The sequence below is a fragment of the Helianthus annuus genome, chromosome 2, assembly GCF_002127325.2.
Source record: "Helianthus annuus cultivar XRQ/B chromosome 2, HanXRQr2.0-SUNRISE, whole genome shotgun sequence".
Classification (NCBI taxonomy): Eukaryota; Viridiplantae; Streptophyta; class Magnoliopsida; order Asterales; family Asteraceae; genus Helianthus; species Helianthus annuus.
In genome coordinates this window covers 174,310,250-174,326,547 of record NC_035434.2, presented here as the reverse complement: position 1 = coordinate 174,326,547, position 16,298 = coordinate 174,310,250, and the positions used below count along the sequence as shown (strand labels likewise).

Below are 16,298 nucleotides of genomic sequence, written 5' to 3'. Positions count from 1 at the left end.
CTTATTCTGGTTGGTTACGTGTAAGAGGGGGGACTCACCTATTAGGTGAGCACCCCTTACACCCTTAGTGTCTAAGGGCTTAAAGTTGCATGTTCAGGTTTTGTGGTATCCTTCTTGTAAAACCATGGGATACTGTCACAGCCCCCCGACCACACCTTGGTCGGGAGCCGTAAACAGTAAAGTGGTACCGGTGGTTATTTTGAAAACATTGCAGCGGAAATGTTCATCAGGACCGCGAGTTATGAAAAATATCAGAGTTTAGAAACACCAGATTTTATTTTATTAAACAGATGAGAATAAAACCTATGTTTTACAAAGGTAGCTTTAATATGGGATAAACGCGAATACATAAAACAACTTTTCTTAATTTAATTTAATTGATAAAATAAGCCACTTCTTTAAGCCTTTTGGTGCCGTATCACAACTATTATTCTGATCTATTGTAGTCACCTGAAACGCGTTTAAAAACATTTGGTCAGCAGGAAATACTGGTGAGTTCATTCAGTTGTAAGAAAACATTTTGTTATAATTTACAGCATTAAGGGTTTTTACATTTGTTTATATCTATCAATTACCCCAAATCGGTATTTGTCACTCGACCGGATCTGTGACTACGATCATATCACTCCTTGGCTAACCCGTTGTCCAATGGTGAAGTTTATCAAGTAATATATACAAAACCCCACATACCGGTAGTAATTGCAGAATACAAAAACTTAATCACTGTAAATACAACTTGGAAAACAAATAGAGTTTTGAAAGCATTTAATAAAAATAGAATGGCTCACCTTGTAGGTCTATAGTTCTTGATTTAACATGCCTCTTGATTCTAAGCCTTCTGATAACTAAGCATCTACTTTATAGTTTTGAATCTTCTGATGATTAAACATCTTGTTTGATAGTAAGTTTATGGATCAGAGTTTTCTGATAGTAAAACATTTAGCTTAACAGAGTGGAATACGTATTAGTGTAAAACCAGATCAGCCTAACGATGGTCACGAGATCAGAACCATAACGTAAGTCAACAAAGTATTGTCTTATTCAGATAACACTTTGGCATTCGTTAGTTGGTTCCCGGATCGATCGGACAGAATATCGTATTGGTGATTATTGGTTGGAACACCAACGTATAGAGAGAAGAATAGAAGGAATGTGCAAAGAAAATTGAATCCTAAGCTTCATATTTATAGGCAATGAATACTTCTTACCCCATATAGAACCTTCCTCAGATAAACCTTCCCCAGATAAACCTTTCTCAGATAAACCTTCCTCAGATAAATCTTCCTTAGATATTATTTCCTTATATATTATCCACCCCATATATACCTATTTAGATCTGTTTGGTTTGTTCGTGTGAAATCCATCATTTATGAATAAACCGAACTTCATGGATATCACTTTCTCAACTATCTTATTAAACAAATCACACTATTTAAACAAGGAATAACTACGAAACGTATTGTCACGTACCTTAACCCTTTCCTTTTGAGCGCGCATCCGCCCCGGTTTAACCACTTGATGCTTCACCCAAGTTGCCTATAGAGTTCAATCCGATTTATCATTTAGAACTCATAGTATAATCTATGACACGCAACTTGTCAAAATCTCAATTACAAGATCCATATCATGATTCTTTCATACTTTTCAACAATTCATATTCACTTAGGCATTACATCAAACACCTTGTGGGCATGAATTTTACACTAACTTCTATCAAGTCTATGATTCAACTATTAGCCATGTATTCACATCTTATCAAGTCAATATGTCTAGTATGTTCAATTAACATCTAGAATTGAATATATTAGTATCAAATGCATCAAATTCATCATCTAAATTCATGTGTTCTACACATCAACCATAACCCTCTTACATACTTATGGTAATTCTCCAAACCCCCAAATCATAGCATTTAATTTACAAAATTCAACTAGGGTTTGTTCATAAGCATATATACGTCTCAAATCTTACCCCAAATTTCAGAATTCCATACATAGATTGCAATCATGGGAATTCATCTACATTCATAATATCACCAAACTACAATTTTTGACATACCTTATGATTATATGATGTAGAACACTCAAAATCACTAAACATGCATCAAGGACATCTCCAATTTTAGTTGGATTAGGGAATTTCTTGGTGATTTTGATGAACACAAGTTCATCCTCAACTTCCTATCTCTGTACACGCACACATACACTCCTATGTGTGTGTGTGTGAAATTTTCTTTTTATTATATTTAGTTTCCATTTTTACCCTTTTGGTCTCCTAAGTTTGTTTCATTTAATAATAGATGATTACCATCCATTGTTCTTTCATAAATTTATTAAATACTAACTAGGTTATTTACCTTCAGTTATTTTACATAAAATAATAATAAAACATATATTTATCCGTATATTTTGATATCTTCGGGGTGTTACATGATCATTGCTTCATCGTCTTAATGGCGGTTATGGGGTGGTGGTACCAATTCAGTGGGAAGTACTAGAGAGAGATAGGGGAGATGTTGGACCAAAAGGGGTTTCAGGTGGCCACTAGTTAGTTCCAGTGGTAATGGATCAATTATGAGAGAGAGAGAGATAGATGAAATGGTATTTTTAATCATATATTTTTAATATTAACTGGTATTTTGGTCATTGCACAGCACTAAATAGAAAAACTTAACTGTTCATCATTTCCTTGAGCCAAACATGTTACCCCAATGCATATTATGTGACCAAATTCACAATTTTGACAAACCACGAAACCATATGTTTACTTCACTCAATTTTTTTATGTATAATAGTTGTTGGTGTCTAATAGTGAAGGTACAAATTAACTAAAACTAGGTTTATGACGTTTCCGCACCGAGCTTGTCCTACCCCTGAAGCTAAAAAAAAGAAATCATTAAAAGTTGAAGAAAATGTATGATACCGTCATTCGTACAGTATCCGTGATCAGGGATGAGCAAATAGTACCAGGTAGCAGTACCGAATTTCTCGAACTAAAAGATTTTCAATGTTAATTCAGTTTTGACTTTTGGCGTTTTCTATACCAGACTGGTGCTGGTTTTTACCTTCATCTACCGATACCGAACATGATTGTATGGGTATTTTCGATACCAATACCGGCCCGATACTGGTTGACACCAACCTTATCCCAACCTGTGATTAAAAAAAACATTAAACTTATGAAAAATATAAAAAATATATTCAATTTAACCAGTACCGATTCAATACCAGTAGAAACCAAGCATATCCCAGCCCATAATACTAAAAAGAAATCATCTAAGTTAAGAAAAAATATGAAAATTTATTAAACTTAAAAAGTAAAAGAAATAATTATTATTATAACATTATAATCATAAAGTAAAAAGAAACTATATATAATATTATAATATTAAAGTTACTATTCATCAGATTCTATTTTTAATATATAGATAATAGATAATAGATAATAGATAATAGATAATTGATGTGTGTAAAATGCAACATATAAATTACGTCAATTGAGGCATAAAACTAACCGTTTTTTAGTATTAATGTTGGAAAAAGTGTGCTTTTGTCTTCCTTTGTATTTTCAGGACCAAATGAGCTTAATTGAACAAAAGAAACAAATATGCAGCCAAATCTAACATAAATACAAAGAAAAGGAATAAACGTGACATGCCCGACCCCTCGACAACATCTTCGCAAGCAAAAACAAGAGAACAGAAGGCTGACCATGGCCCCGTGCCCGGCGGACACGGGGGCGTGGCCAGTTGTCTGCAGAAATGACAAAGCTATAGAAGCTTCTATTCCCGACACAGGGGCGTGCCCAACTCAACACGGGCCATGGTCAACGCTAAGATTCACAGAATCCAAGCAAATATTGATAGTACAAATACGTTTCTGCACACGGGGTCGTCCCAGCGAACACGGGGGGCGTGTGGAGCTAATGCAGACAAAGTGCAATTAATGAAGAAAGAGAATAAGGATGGACACGGGGCCGTGCCCAATGAACACGGGGCCATGCCCGGGCTTCTGTGCAGGCTATAAATAGGGGTGCTTGATCCACTTCAAAGGCATCCCTTGGCAAACCACCTCTCTCCCACTTCACCCACACTCCATAACTACTACAACCCACATCCACCACCATCATCCATCATCCATCTTAGAGTGTGTGTAGTAGTCTCGGCATCCAAGATTGATAGTAAGAGTTCTTGACAATCAAAGGCCATGTTTGCCTAAGTCTCTTACATCACTTGGTGAAGACAAATATTTAGTGTACTACTTTTGATTTTTAATGTTTTCGCACTTTTTATTTGGTTTTGTATTAATGACTTTAATAACTAGTTTCTTATGTTGAAGGTGGAATTTCCTTATCATTTGTCCGTGGTGTCTTGACATTATTTTACTGTCTATATAAAATAAAAGATTTTCACCATTCATATCTCTACGGTCTATATAGAGATATGTTGGCTACCTGGTCGGGGGTTAAGGGAATGGTTTGGTAAGGTTCTTGCCTTGTTCAGTGTATAGATCCTGCAAGGATCTGGGTCAAGCTTACTAGGACCTCCTTCAATACCCACTGGTATTGGATGGCGGGGGTGCGAATGGCTTGATCCCCTCATATGTAAACTACTATTAATACATTAACCCGGCTACTTGGGATTGTATCCCTGCTGACTCAGACCACTTAGCCGAGGGTAACGTCACCTTCAAAAGAGGGGCCTAGCACATTACGCATTAATAACTTAATTAATTATCTTTCAATATTCCAACCCTTTAGGATTGTATCCTTGGTGACTCAAACTACTGGGTTGAGGGTAACGTCACCTTCAAAAGAGGGGCTTACAACTATAACTAAGATAATCTCTTAAAAAGCGCAAAAGTGCAGAAATTATCAAAGGTTACACTAAAGGTTACACTACTATAACCAAGTGATTCATCTTTTCTATCTGTTTTATTTTATTTTATTTTTTAGCATTTTTAGTTTTTATTTTCATGTTTAAAACCTTTTTCTAAAAATTTTGATTTGATTAGATGTTGAGGATAAACCGGTATTAAAAGCTCTTGTGTCCTTGGACGACCTCAGTATCTTACCAACGCTATACTATGCTCACGATGGGTGCACTTGCCCATATGTGTGTTTAGTGTTAGTAGAATATCGTGTTTTATAAATTTAAAACTTGACTAAAGTGTTAAAAAGGGCTAAAAATATTAATAAAAACATATCACGCTACACGCACATCAATAATAAAAGATAGCTAGGACTAGTGTTTGGTTAGGGTTGGAGAGTGACCCGCCTTGGAACTTGTTTTAACCCATGAAGCTATGGTGCCAACTTATTTTACAGGAGTAAATCCAAAATTTTAAATATAAATCCAAAATTTTGAATAATTACATGGCTATATGTGTACTTTACTCAATTTTATATGCATACTAGTTTTTTTATATCGCGCGTTGTGGTGAAAGTGAGTAAATGACAATGTAAAACAAACGTGATTTGAAAATAAAGCATGCTGTTTAGAAAGTCAAACCATTAGAACGATTTAGTTTATCATCGACTGTTTTATGATAACGAATAAATACTTTATTTTGAGTATAACATCGTTTTTAACTTATAATGGAATATCAGGGAAAGAAATCAAGCACAACTACGTATTTAAGTTTTTAGAAAAAAAGTTATAAACGTAACTTATTAAAGAAGTATCAAATTAGTCGATAAATCAATATATGTTAAAAAAAAGAAAAAAAAACAATTATTAAAAAACGTAAAGGAAATATATGTTTAAAAAAAATATGTTATTAAAAATAAATATAATAATAAGCTATTATAATATATTAATAATAAAATAATAAAAACTATATATTATTATAAAAATAAAGTTACTATTCGTTGTCTCTCAAAAACAATATACACATAATTGGTAGTCAATATCTAACAATCAAGGTGCAAATTAACTATAGTTATAAGCTGGCCAGGACTAGTGTTTGGTTAGGATAGAAGGGGTACTCATCTCCACTTCAACCCGTTTCAATCCTAACGAGATGGGGCACCAATCTTGAAACGCATTTGAACGCATAACACTTAAAAAAATAAATAAATGAAAAACATATTCAAACACCTTCATCGGACACGGGTCAACGAACCTGAAAACGAACCCATGATCCCATCTTAGAAAAGTTGCGGCTATGCTCCCGTAGAACCCACTAGGTGTAGAATATTTTTAAAGATTTTAGACCCCTTGCTTATAAAAAAATCGGTTCATAGCGGGTCGGATCGGGTCGGGTCATGTAAGACAAAAGAACATCAAACTAAAATTTATATAATCAACAAAAACACTTCAACGTATTTAAAATTGTGCCCTACAGATTTTCATTTTTTTTAAATTTATCCAAAACATCATCTAAAGATACTAAACACACCATAAGTTCATTACATTTTTACTCATGGTTCCTATCACATATAAATCGCTTCATACGTTCATAAAAAAAACACTAAATACTTAAACAAAATAAACAATCATGTTCAATCATAGTCCATAATTTTCAATTTTATTTTCAAACATTTGAGCCATAATTTTAAGTGTTGATTACTTGTAACTAATCATTTAAACAAACAAAGCTAATAATAAAACAAAAAAATCATTTAACTACAAGTCTAGAACAACCAAAAAGACATCAAAACACATAAAAAGATCAAACCCTTATACATTTATGTTTTCTCCTAATCATCACATAAAACAACAAAAAATATCAATAAAGAAACCATACTATTCTATATCAATGTTTTTTTATTTATAAACTCATAATTTTTTTTTCTGAGTGGGGCGGTTGAAAAATTTCAAGTGGTGCGTGTGAAAATTTCCAAAAGTTGCGGTCTGAATTTCCGACGTAAAATAACACTAAAAAATATTTTTTCAAGTAGTGCGCCCACCCACCCACAGCTTAGATGGGTACGCCCTGGTTATATGTATGTTTGGCAATATGAAATTGCAATTATTGATAATAGTTATACGTACATTAGGGAGGAGGTAGCATACAACCAATTTCAAACCTATTATTACCCTATTATAAATTACCAACATGTTGGTGTTTAGTAGACTTATATCTTAAGCTTTGGGGGTTTCCAAAAAAAAATGTTAAGGTTTAGTAGAGTTGTACCTTAATTTATATACTATTAATTTTTAACATTATTGTGTATTAGAAGTGATACTCTAAGCATATATTCTTGGACAATGGTTTTTTTTTTTTTACAAAATATACTATTAATTTTTAACATTATGGTGCATTAAAAGTGATACTCTAAGCATATATTCTTGGACAATGGTTTTTTTTTTACAAAACAACTAGCTTGTGTGGGTTATTGTTTTGGCCAACTCTCTATAATTGTACCGGTACCCACTTTTCCCGTTTTTCGGTGCCGGTATCGGAACGGTACCAGTAACGGTACCGGTATTTACAGGTAAAACACCGGTAAATACCGGTACTGCTACCGAACTCGTATATTCAGTACCGGTACCGGTACCGGTTTGATACCGAACTGGTACCGTGTTCATCCCTAATCAACATCGAGTATTTGTATTTCCCTCCACAAGACATTTGGAAACACAATGTGATCGTTTGGATATCTAACTTGATACAAAGATGTAGTAGTTAATCCTTAGGTTTGTGGTTTTAAAACGCAACGAGCGGGTCGATAAAGAAGTATAAAATAGATTCACTGCGCCATAATTGTAAGGCCCTAGCAGTATAAAATAGATTCATTATGTCGTAATTTGTAAGGCCCTAGCCGCAACACGGCGGATCTTACATCTAGTTCCATATATAAATTAGCAACATGTATGTGCATCAAGACTTATACATTGTGTTTTGGGTATTTTTCAAAATAAAAAGTTGATTTTTTACTTTTGACCTAAAGGTTTTTACCTTTTGCAATTTTAACCATACATAATTTGTTTTTTTAACTTTAACCCAAAACTTTTCATTATTTGCAATTTAACTTCACAACTTTTGTCACTTATACTTTTCATATTAGACAAATTTTCGTTTTACGTATAGTTCTAAATTTTTCGAGTTAATACGACGCAACGCGCATGTGTTGTTCAACGTTTTTACCTCTATTTTTCCATGTCTGACAGGTTCGTCGCAACACGCATATCCTAGGTCGAGTCAGTGTTGGTGGTCGATGACGGTTTTATGACATTAGTACTATTTGACACCGTTTTAAGCCCCGCCGCAACGCGGGGTGTGCTTTGTGGGGTTTTCAAAGAAAGACTGGTTATGCATATGGTTGTTGTAACGTTGGCTTTGGGGGTTTTCCAAAAAAATTGATTTTTTTTTTACTTTTCACTCAAAAGTATTTTATAAATTACTTTTAACCCAAAACTATTTTTTTTACTTTTAACCCAAAACTTTTTATCTTATGTAATCTATCATCATAACTTTTTTTACTTTCAACTTTGGTCCTTTATAGTTTTCATTTTCCGTAAATTTTTCGCTTTATGCTTGGTTCTAAATTTTGTGACTTAACACATCGCAACGTGCGTATTTAGTTTAACGTTTTTACGTTTCGTTCTAAATTTTGCGAGTTAACATGACGCAACGTGCGTGTATAGGTGAACGTTTTTACATCGTCTGTTTTCCCCGTTTGACAGGTTTAACATAACGTGCGTGTCCTAGATCGACCTAGTTATAACTAAAGAATTCCCGCCGTATTGCGGCTGGTCGCAATCCTAGTTTCAATGAAAGAGTAAATGCTATGTTTATTATAGTAGGTAAGTTTATGTCGTATAGAGAGATCTTTATTTTATGAGGTTTTTTTTTTTTTTTTTTTTTGTATTTATGTTTGAAATTTCTTCTTTGTCTCAAGCGGCCTGCAGATGATGGGGTTGGCCTTGTCTTATACATGTATTATTGCTTTCCTAAAAAGCTTCTCTTCAAAATTACGAGCGTGGGGTATGGTGGGGAGGGGTTTGGGGCATAGGTTGACACGTGCACTTCGAGGGGCACCGCTGGTCAGTTGCATGTTGGGTCGGTATGGCGGGGCGGGGCGTGGCTAGCCCGTGTGGGTTGGCCACGTGTTATAATTTTTTTTCAATTATTATAAAAATACACACAAAATAAAAAAAAGCCTAGCCACCTATAGCCTAGCCAACCCAGCCAATGAGAGCCAGCCACGGAACACCGCTAGGCCCGCCCAACGCCCGGCCTGAAACCCCCGCCCAAATGGCTGTTGGAAAAATAGGTGAAAATAACATTTTTCACAAATATAGGAAAATGATTTTTTCCTATTTTGGACTAGAAATAAATATAATAAAATGAGCGGGTTTTATATATTTATTTGTGGGTTTGTGTTCTATGTCGGAAGAGCTTCGCAACGAACTAAACCATGTCCAAAACCGAGCTAAGATGAATGAGATATCGATGCTCAAAGTTGGGTGTTTAAAACATTGAATGCTGAAACAAAAGGGAAAGTAGCACCTTGTCTCACATAGGAGGAGAAATGGAACTTAAATGGGTATTTAAGGTGGAACACTCCATCCTTATTGTTTCATGGAAGCACACACTAGTGTCCTCGCGAAGGGTGCGGAGCACCCTAACTCGCACTCGCACACGCTCACGCGCGCGCGCGTGGCGTGGGCGATGAGGCGCAATGTGGCGCTTTGATGGCGCACTTTGCACTTTTGACCGCGTGCAAGTGGTGGAGAACAAGGGTTGTAAGGACCAAGTGGTAGGTGATGCGGCACATGACGTGGAAGTCATGCGCATGCACGCGCGCATGGACTTGAGCCAAGAGGACGCACCGCGCATGGTGACGTGGCGCATACGCGCATGGCAGTGAGCCAAGAGGACGCACCGCGCATGGGCATGCAGACCTGGGCGCGCGCGCACCAGGGTGACTTGCGCGCGCACGCGCGCGCAGAAGCTTCCAGCATTGAATGACAGTGCAGTTTCAGTACAGCTTCGTAACTGGCGATTTAACAAGCTTTGACTGAGAATTAAATGACGTATTAAATTGCATTGAAGACGTTTAATGCAATTTAAACCTCTCATTTAATTCGTTTTTGGCTGTTTCAAACCGGGAGCTGTATAAATACAGCTTCATACCTTGCTGTAGAGGAGACCACGAAAACCCAGCAACACAACAGCAATCACAGCTTTCTCTCTGGAAATTTCTGATCATCTTCTCCCTTCAAGTTTCAAGGTAACCTTCGGGTTGTAGGTGAACTCCGGCAGTACTACTGCTCCGGCTGTTGTACCCTGGGAAACAAAACGAGTACTCTTGGGAGACTCGGAATTTGTTTTAAGGGAAGCGTGTTGAACACGTGACTCAGCCACTCTGCTTCTACTCCATTCTTGTACTTTGGTTTATTTCAGTTGTAATTTGTATTGTATTTTTGGCTTTCTTATTTTGTATTGTAATCAGTGAATATAAATTTGTTTTATTTTATTTAAATTACGCGAACGGTTCCTACAATCTTAAAACAAATTTGTAAAACCGTTCGTGTAATCAAAACCATTCTGTTTGTGTTTCAAACCAGTTTTGTTTTCCCTCAGTTTGTGTTTTAAAAACATATTTTTTTTTAGTTTTCATCTTCAAAGGAACGACTTTCGTTGAAAACTATTTTGGTTACATTCGAACTTGTCCTAAATTTGCTAAAACTTTCTGATTTGGTCTTCAAAGTTGGACTTAGAAGCCAATCAGTAAGTTCTAATTATTAAAGATTTTCTGTTTTTGGTCTTCAAAGTTGGACTTAGAAGCCTAAACAGTAAATTTGTGGTAAAATTAAAATTTAATAGTTTACTTCTGGTTTTTGTGTAAATCAGAATTTTTTGTCTTAACTTTACAAATTTTAATTTTCAGCATGACGAATGAAAATGTCAACGTTAACAACACCACAAATGTTGTGACGGTAACCCCCCTAAACGCCACCACTGTGGGAGCGTCCACAGTGGCTAATCACGCTGAACGACCCGAGAAGTTCTCGGGTCTACACTTCAAGCGGTGGCAGCAGAAGATGTTCTTCTACCTGACCACCATGAACCTTGCGAGGTTCTTAACGGAAACCGCTCCCCAACCTGTGGAAGGGGAGACCGACGCACAAAGACAGTGCGCGGTAGATGCGTGGAAGCATTCGGATTTCATATGTCGTGGCTATGTGTTAAACGGCCTGTCAGATGCGTTGTATAATGTGTACTACAACGTCAAGACTTCCAAAGAGCTTTGGGATGCCTTGGACAAGAAGTACAAAACGGAGGATGCTGGCACAAAGAAATTTGTGGTAGCCCGTTTTTTGGATTTCAAAATGGTTGATTCTAAAACAGTTATGAATCAAGTCCAAGAATTCCAAATTATACTTCATGACATCTCTGCGGAAGGCATGACACTTAGCGAGACATTCCAAGTGGCAGCGATGATTGAAAAGTTACCTCCTAGTTGGGTTGATTTTAAGAATTATCTTAAACACAAACGAAAGGAGATGACTATAGAGGATCTTATTGTTCGTCTTCGGATTGAAGAGGACAATAGAATTGCCCTAAAAGGCAGCCTTGCGCAGACTAGTGCTAGCGCAAATTTGGTTGAGCATGGGCAATCCTCTAAGGGCACGAAGGGCAAGGGGAAAAAGGACAAAGGGAAAGCAAAGGCTAGCAACCTTGGACCGAAGAAAGGGGTTGTGAAAAAGAAACCTCAAACGTTCCAAGGGACTTGTTACAACTGTGACGAGCCGGGGCATCGGGCTAACCAACGCAAGAAACCAAAGCGTGAGCGTGCGCACCTGGTGGATGAAGACGGAATGCCTTTGGTGGCAATTATTTCCGACAAAAGCGCAATGATGGATGAGGTCAATACTGTGACCAACACTCCAAAAGGTTGGTGGGTTGATACGGGCGCGACCCGTCAAGTTTTCGCAGACAAAACCCTCTTTATCACCTTCAAGGCGCTTTCTGGAGAATAGAAGCTGTATATGGGAAATGCAGCCACCGCTGACATCATGGGTGATGGAACGGTGATCTTGAAGTGGACTTCGGGGAAGGAGCTCACTCTAAGCAACGTGTTGTATGTCCCGGACTTGCGAAAGAATCTAGTCTCGGGATGGTTGCTTAATAAGTTTGGATTTCGTTTAGTTTTTGAGAGCGATCAATTTGCACTAACTAAACGAGGAATGTATGTAGGCAAGGGCTATGCCCAAAATGGTATGTTCAAATTGAATGTAATGGCTGTCAAGAACATGAATAAAATTGCTACTACTTCTACTTATATGCTTGAGTTTTCTGATTCGAATAAATGGCATGGTAGATTAGGTCACGTAAATTTTTATTCAATACGTCGTTTAATCAATTTAAATTGTATACCTACATTCCATATTGATTCACACTACAAATGTGAAACATGCGTTGAATCCAAACTTACAAGAACATCATCAAAATCGGTTGAACGAATAACCGAACCCCTTGATTTAATTCACACCGATATTTGTGATTTAAAAGCGGTACCCACAAGAGGTGGAAATAAGTACTTCATCACGTTTATTGACGATAGTACTAAATATTGCTATGTGATGCGTGTTAGTGTATATATATTTTTAGATATATATTTAAGCCCTTTTTACACTTTTAGCCAAGTTTTAAATTTATAAAACACGATATTTACTAACACTAAACACACATATGGGCAAGTGAACCCATCGTGGACGTAGTATAGTGTTGGTAAGATACCGAGGTCGTCCAAGGACACAAGAGCTTTTAATACCGGTTTATCCTCAACGTCTAATCAAATCAAAAAGTTAGAAAAATGTTTTAAACTAAGAAAAATAAAAACTAACTAAATGCTGAAAATAAAAATAAAATAAAAACAGATAGACAAGATGAATCACTTGGTTCCGACACGTGTATTAGTATAACCTTTGATTATTTTCGCACTTTTGCACTTGTTTAAGAGATTATCTTAGTTATTGTAGTAGGCCCCTCTTTTGAAGGCGACGTTACCCTCAACCCAGTAGTTTGAGTCAGCAAGGATACAATCCTAAAGGGTCGGATTATTGAAAGATAATGAATTAAGTTATTAATGCAAATTATGGTAGGCCCCGCTTTTGGCGGTGACGTTACCCTCGGCTAAGTAGTCTGAGTCAGCAGGGATACAGTCCTAAATAGCCGGGTTATAGTATTAATAGTAGTTAACTTATGAGGGGGTCAAAGAGTTTGGATCCCCGCCATCCAATACCTATGGGCATTGAAGGAGATCCTACTAAATTTGACCCAGGTCCCAAGCAGGACCTCTAAACGCTGAACAAGGGCAAGACCCTTACCAAACCGTTCCCTTAACCCCCGACCAGGTAGCCAACATACCTCCATATAGACCGTGGAGATATGAATGGTGAAAATCTTTTATTTTATATAGACAGTAAAATAACGTCAAGACACCACGGACAAACGATAAGGAAAGATCACCTTCAACATAAGTAACTAGTTATTAAAGTCATTAATACAAAACCAAATAAAAAGTGCAAAAGATTAAAAATAAAAAGTATTATACTAAACACTTGTCTTCACCAAGTGATGTAAGAGACTTAGGCAAACATGGCCTTGATTGTCAAGAACTCTTACGATCAATCTTGGATCCCGAGACGACTCACACACTCTACGATGGACAATGGATGATGGTGGTGGATGATGGTGTTATGGTGGTGGTGGGTGGTGGATGAAGTGTGAGAGAGGTGGTGTGCCAAGGGATGAGAGAGAATGAAGCCAAGCTCCTCTATTTATAGGCTGAACAGAAGGCTGGACACGGCCCCGTGCCCGCCTGACACTCTCTCTCCTCATTAATTGTAATTGCGAATTACAATTAATGCGCCTGCTGTACTTTCACCACGCCCCCGTGCTCGCTGGACACGGCCCCGTGGTGGGCAATGGAAGCTTCTACTGGTTTGTCTTTTCTGCTGCTTCCTGGGCACGCCCCCGTGTTCGCTGGACACGGGGCGTGTTCAGGCTCTGTTTCTTCCTTTTTGCTTTGGGAGGTGCCGTTGAGGGTCCGGGCAGTCTATTTTTGTTCCTTTTCTTGTATTTATGGTAGAATTAGTGGTCTTTTTGCTTCTTTTGTGATTTTGAGCTCATTTCATCCTGAAAATACAAAAGGAAGACAAAAACACTCTTTTTCCAACATTAGTACTTAAAAAGGGTTAGTTTTATGCCTTAATTGATGTGTTTTATATGTTGCATTTTACACACATCAAATACCCCCACACTTGAACTTTTGCTTGTCCTCAAGCAAAACTCTTTAAATGTGGCTTACACTCCCAAATGGAATAGGTAGAAGAGAAGTTTTTTAGCTTGTCCTAGAGTGTCGGGAATCCAAGGTTTTTATAGGCTTTATTTTTATTTATTTACAATCCTATTCGTTATGATTTATTTTGAACTTTTCACAAGATAAATTACTTATTCGGGCATAACATGTTTTATTAAAATTCCATTTATATACAAGTTCACATACCTCACGGGAGATCACTCAACACTCGGCCGAAGGTGTATATTTTAGTGAATCACTCGAGAGCGGCACGGAACTTACGTCTTTCCATAGGCTTGCCAAGCAATCAATCCTCCTCCTTTTTAACTTTTTACCTTTGTAAATATCAAGAGGACTTTTTGGGTGAAGGCTTGGGTTTAAAGGTGGGTGGTTGGTTAGTGGTTAGTAAAAAGGGCGAAAAATCGTAACAAGTGTCGGTTTTCGTAAAATACCTTGTTTTTAGTGACTTATTATTTTTGAAGTATTTCTCCAAACAAGCTTTTGTAGCTTTTGTTTGTTTTTGACTTCATATAAGATTATTATTATTTTTTTTTTTGATGTCACATGAAAGGGCAAGTTGACGAAAAACCGAGCTTGTTACTAAAATAAAAGAAAAAAAAAATGAAAAAGGTTCTTGGTGGGTAAAAAAAAAATTGTTTTGGGGTAATGAAATGAAAGGTTTAGGCTCAAAGGGGTTTTCTAGGGGGATTTTGGGTAGGTAAAAAAAATGAAAAATAATGGTTTTGAAAAAAAATAGTTAGTCCTAATGCCTCCATCATTTACTTACTTGGGTTTAAGTTGGTAAGGACCGGGAATGTATTGTCGTGGCAAGTTCTAGATTTGTAAGGACCGAGCGGCTATTCACACAAGAAACGAAAAATGAGCATTTAATCTAAATATGTGTATTTTTATGCTCAATAAAGGCTCAAAACTCACTTTTGTGGGAATGGGTTTTTAAATGTGACCAAGCATATATAATCGAATTTTAAACTAGACTTGTTATGCCGTTTCATAATTTTCTTATGTTGGTTCCTTTTTTATCACGACGCTATCGGTTGTAAACTTGTAAAAATATAACCTTTTTAGAACTTGTTCTTCCCAACTTAAACTAAGACAAGTAAATAAAAAATGAAAAAGTTTTTGAAAAAATTTGGGGTGTTTAGCGGTTCCAATAGAGTTTTGTGTAAGGCTTGTGTTTAGGATTTTGCAGAATTTCAAGGTTTTAGCATCCCCCCACACTTAAATTACACATTGTCCTCAATGTGTCCAAAAACAATATTTTTGGTTGATTAAAATGTATAAAAGTGTGTTAAAAAGCAAATATTTATGTTACTGGCACTCTGGACACGGCCCCGTGTTCACCGGGCACGGCCCCGTGGTCAAGTACCAGTAACAAAAATTTCAGAATTGAAACAGAAGCCTGGACACGGGGGCGTGTCCGCTGAACACGGCCCGTGTCCAGTTACCTGAACTGGGTGATTTTTCTGCAGGGGCTCAGCACGGGGCCGTGTTGGTTGAGCACGGCCCGTGTTGAGCCTTCTGTGGTGGAGATTTTTGTCGGGTTGCTCTGTTCTTCGTGCATGGTCCCATTTTTTTCTCGTTCCCTTTTTCATCCATTACCACCATGAGTGTGTTTTATTCTGCAAAAATTAAAAGATTAAACTAAACTAAACTAAGGATAGATCCGCAGAATGCCTCCGTGGTGCGCCACGTTTATAAGGGTCCTTGGCTAGACCCGATTTCTGGTTATATCTTTTCTGAGTGGAGTGCCTTGCTTCCCAAGTTACACCGTCGGAGAGCGGCATCCAAGCTTGAATCAATAACCTTCATGTAATTGACTGGGTCGTCGTCTTCTATTTTCTTCTCAACTCCGAACTTCACCTCATCGTCCCCATACCTTAAAGTCAGTGTCCCTTCATTCATGTCTACCACTGCTTGTGCTGTGGCAAGGAAGGGTCTCCCTAGGATAAGGGGGACCTCGGTGTCCTCCTCCATATCGAGTATGACAAAGTCAACGGGATAAACGAATTTGCTTACCCTTA

At 37.3% G+C, this 16,298-nt stretch overlaps 1 long non-coding RNA gene across 1 annotated transcript; it reads right to left on the bottom strand.

The window, feature by feature from the left end:
* Positions 1-256: 256 nt before the first annotated feature.
* Positions 257-2,224, bottom strand: LOC110908084. Its single transcript, XR_002574147.2, has 3 exons — positions 2,059-2,224; positions 1,471-1,536; positions 257-450 (listed from the first exon to the last, which is right to left on the bottom strand). It is a non-coding gene; the product is annotated as an uncharacterized LOC110908084 (long non-coding RNA).
* Between the last annotated feature and the right edge of the window lie 14,074 nt (positions 2,225-16,298).